General features: G+C 41.6%; 1 pseudogene; it reads left to right on the top strand.

The window, feature by feature from the left end:
* The first annotated feature begins 3807 nt into the window (after positions 1 to 3807).
* On the top strand, positions 3808 to 4454 carry LOC104133607 (annotated as a pseudogene).
* Positions 4455 to 4829: the final 375 nt, after the last annotated feature.

Raw genomic sequence — 4829 nt, 5'->3', positions numbered from 1 at the left:
TACCTTTCTGCTCTTTCCCATTCTCCCCTCCTTCCAACTTCACAAATACCAACTGTTCTCTCATTTGGATACTACTCATCTAATGCATAACTCAGTAAACTCTGAGCATTAGTTTTTAAATTCCCTATTTCCACTGCAGATCTGGAAAGGGTCTTGTCCATCTGAAAGTATGTCACGTTCTTCCATCTATACAAGATTGTCTAATAAAAATATTAACTGTCTAAAAATATTGTTCTGATATTCTCCTAAGTATCTGTAAAGATGCAAATGTATGCGCTTGCATATTCAGCAAATGCACAGAAAGATCCTTATTCTTGGCAAACACCACTTCACAAATCCATGTATATTTAACTTAATAAGATAATAATGGAAAAAAGAAATCTATCAGAAACCCTTCCATCAGAAGCTTAGAGATAAGCGTTGTGCTATATTGAAGCAAAGAACAATGGTTAACTGTGTAAATCACTTATTGAACTGGAACCTTGAGACTCCTTCTTCCTTCATAGCAGAGAGTAAGGGAAGCAGGTTATATTATTTTTTATTTCTGTAATTAATCATTTGTAAGGGTCACTTATATGCAGTAGATTTTCACTATGTGAATCTTAACTGTTGTCCATCACTGGTGAATAATTGTTGAATTAATTTCATACTATTGTTAATTAATCAGTTCATTGACTGCATTTCAGTTATCTTCATCTGGAGGAATGCATTATTCAAATTTAGTTCTTTAATTACAGTGGTAGAATTTTGATCTGATTTTGACAGATTTTGATTTTTTATTATTTAGCTATTAAACCCATAAAAAGAACAAGAGGTTTTGTATTCCAAATTGTAATAAGGATGACCAAACCAAGAAAACAAAGCATGAAGCTAGGCAGTAATTTTTCACTCTGCTTTGTTTTCCTTCAAAGCCTCCATACTCACATGCCAGAAATGGAAAGTTATATCCTCAGATAAAGAAATCATATCTGACTAATCAAGAATTAATATCAAATCATCTTGTTTACTACTTGAGTTTAAAAAAACCCCTAGAACATACTAATATCCATGATTGGATGAATCACAATTAATTCCTTTGGCTAAGAGATTAATGGTTGTACTTAATGATCTTAAAGGTCTTTTCCAACCTAAACAATTCTATGATTCTATGATTCTAAGAGTTAAATATCTAATGGGAGTTATCATCTAACCTATATCAGCAGAAAGAAATAAGAACCTTCATATAACATTTTATCTTACATTATGAAGGTTGTCTCATTGTCTAAGACCGACTGGGCAGTCAGAAATTTCCTTGCCTCAAACAATGCACATGGGCAGAGGGGGACCAGAGAGGAGCAGGGTGAGCCCTGTGGCGGCAGGACAGCTGGCTGCCCCCTCGGCTTCTTCTGGCAGGCAACAACTGAGCACACGTCGGTCAACAGTTATTCATGGAGGGAGCATGTGATCACCAAAGACCCTTGTTGCCCCATTGACACGCCCTGACCCAATTCAAGAACACTCTAGAACACTTGACTGTGCATAAGCAAGATGGTTGCTGCCCCAGGGGTGGTCTTGGACTAATGAGACTAAGGATGAGTGCACACATTTTGCCCTGTTGACCCATCACCTATGGATCCAAACTCCGCCCCAACACGACAATGCGAGACCCAAGGGTGGTGATATCTCTCCTTTCTCTATCCTCTTTCCCTCTCTTTTTCTTTTCTCCCTTCTGTCTTTCTCCACTTCTCTACTATATAATCATGCATATAAGTTTTGGACAACCTGTGACAGGTTGCACCAAAAATAGTTCCATTGCCAAATTGCCTTTGCTCGCTCATGAAGTTTGCCTGTTCATTAAGTTTGCCAGTTAATAAAGTTACCAGTTAGATTGTTCCTCTGAGTCATTGTTGTGACTTTACTGGCCCCAGAGCTCTGCCAAGCAGGGAACATCTTTTCATTGGTACACAAACCCTCAGTGGATCAAAAATATTCACCCATCCCACAACCCACCACGTAGGATGGGTCACTCATATAAGCAAATGTCTCTGTTCTAACATGAAAGTGTTCTTGTCTCCATTAGCAGAAAGTGCAGAAGAGAATAAAAACTTACCTGGGTTTCTCTTTAAACTGTGAAAACCTTTTGTTCAGCATGTAGATCACCAGCAGACATATATTTTTAACAGCTTTCACAGTGCAAATGATAGAATCATAGAATGCTTTGGGTTGGAAGGGACCTTTAGAGGTCATCTAGTCCAAACCGCCTGCAATGAGCAGGGACATCTTTAACTCAATCAGGTTTCTCAGAGCCCCGTCCAACTTGACCTTGAATGTTTCCAGGGATGGGGCCTCCACTACCTCTCTGGGCAACACATTCCAGTGTTTCATCACTGTAATTGTAAAAAATTTCTTTCTTGTATCCAGTCTTAACCTACCCTGCTTCAGTTTAAAACCATTACGCTAGCCTTGCTAAAAAGATTTTCCCCTTCTTTCCTATAGGCCCCCTTTAAGTACTGCAAGGCTGCAATCAGGTCTCCCCGCAGCCTTCTCTTCTCCAGGCTTAACAAGCCCAACTCTCTCAGCCTGTCCTCATAGGAGAGGTGCTCCAGCCCTCGCATCATTTTGTGAGCCCTCCTCTGGCCCCTCTCCAACAGGTCCATATCCTTCTTGTGCTGAAGGCTCCAGAGCTGGATGCAGTATTCCAGTTGAAGTCTCACAAGAGCAGAATAGAGGGGCAGAATCACTTCCCTTGACCTGCTGGTCACGCATCTTTTGATGCAGCCCAGGGTAGGGTTGGCCTTCTGAGCTGCAAGCACAGATTGCCAGCTCATGTCCAGCTTTTCATTCATCAGTACCCCCCAAGTTTTTTCTCTGCAGGCTACTCTCAAGCCCTTCATCCCCCGGCCTGTACTGATATTGGGGGTTGCCCTGACCGAGGTGCATGACCTTGCACTTGGCCTTGTTGAACCTCATGAGGTTTGCACAGGCCCACCTCTCAGCTTGTCCAGGTCTCTTTGGATGACATCCCGTCCTTCTGGCACGTCAGCTGCATCACTCAGCTTGGTGTCATCTGCAAACTTTCTGAGGGTGCACTCGATCACACTTCCTACATGACCAGTGAAAATATTAAACAGTACTTGTCCAAATACAGAGCCCTGAGGGGTACTTATATGTCCACAAATGACCTGGACTTATGGAGGGACCTTTGCAGAAGTATCTACAGTTTGAATGGATGCTTGCTTGTTTTTCCCAAATGTCTCCAAGTTGGCTAATGCCCCGACAGATGATCCAAAAGGACTTTTCTTTATCTGCGGGGCTCGAGCCAGTGGCATCTCGCTTCCCCTCCCCTCAGTCCTGCTCTGGTCGAACGATGCGCGGCTGAGATAGTAATTGAAGGAGGCATCATGATTCTAGAAAAAGCTCAAGGGAAAGTGTTACAAGCAACAGTAGTAGCAGTTGGATCAGGAGCCAGAGGAAAGAATGGCGACATTCAGCCAGTGAGTGTGAAAGTTGGTGAAAGTTTTGCTACCAGAATATGGTGGTACTAAGATTGTACTAGAAGATAAGAACTACTACTTGTTTAGAGACAGTGACATTCTTGGGAAGTACGTGGACTAAACTTGTTGCAGTATTAGTCATCCATTCCACTAAAATGCTGAGATTTTTCTTTCATCATGTAAATAATGCCCTTTATTTTATAATAAGCAGGCACTGAGTCTCTGAAATAACTTGTGACCTCAGCAGCAGCAGGCAGCTGGGTAGCGGTGCTGCTGGCGGTGCTGCCGCCTCATCCTCTTCGTTCCCACGACCAGCCCCACCCCTGCCTGGGGCATGATGCAGTTTTTGGTGCTCTTTAGTCGCCAGGGGAAACTGAGATTCCAGAAGTGGTATGTCCCATTATCTGACAAATAAAAGAAGAAAATCACAAGGGAACTTGTTCAAACAGTATTACCCCGCAAACCAAAAATGTGCAGCTTTCTGGAATGGAGAGACCTGAAGACTGTCTACAAAAGATATGTAAACCTCTATTTCTGCTGTGCTATTGAAGATCAGGACAATGAACTAATAACTCTGGAAATAATTCATTTCCATTGACAACTTCTTGATAAGTATTTTAGCAGTGTGTGTGAACTTGATATTATCTTCAATTTTGAAAAAGCCTGTCTTATTCTGGATGAGTTCCTTTTAGGAGGGAAGTTCAGGAGACTTTGAAGAAAAATGTTCTCAAAGCCATTGAATAGGCAGATCTTTTACAGGAGGAAAGAGAGACCCCACGTAGTGTACTTGAAGAAATTGGATTGACATAGATCTTCACTTCAGCTGATGACATCTCAGTGTTTCATACTGTAAATGTTCACTGCCTTCATTGTAATGTTTAGCTAATGGTGTAAGATGCTGTTTGTCAGTATTACAGTTTTGCTAAGCTGCTTCATTCAGGCCTATAAGCAAAATGCTCCTTTGAAAAGTGAACAAGAAACTAAGAACTTCTGTCTTTGTTTTTAGTAAAGAAGGGGGAGCTGTTGTAGGAACAAGTCCAGAAAATGGTAGCACTTCGGAAACTCAAAAAATGTGTGTTTGACATCCACTGGTTCAGAATAAAAAAAAATCGTTCTGGAGAAGGAAAAGAGGTTAACCCTATACAACCGGCAATTTCCACTTCTCGCACAAGAAAATGTCTGTTGCCAGCAGATGACAGAGCATTCAAAAAATTAAAGTTGGAGAACGATGAAAATAGATCGCCATGAAAAGGAAAAAGAAACAAAACTAAAGAAGAATTTGGTGAAGAAGGTGATGTAGGGGAGGCTACTTGGACTGCTGGAGGGATGGACAGGAAGACAAGATCGAGCACAAGA

The sequence above is a fragment of the Egretta garzetta genome, unplaced genomic scaffold, assembly GCF_000687185.1.
Source record: "Egretta garzetta isolate BGI_Z169 unplaced genomic scaffold, ASM68718v1 scaffold199, whole genome shotgun sequence".
In the NCBI taxonomy this organism is placed as follows: Eukaryota; Metazoa; Chordata; class Aves; order Pelecaniformes; family Ardeidae; genus Egretta; species Egretta garzetta.
The sequence above is the reverse complement of the archived record's forward strand: the minus strand, read 5'-3'. Positions and strand labels throughout refer to the sequence as shown.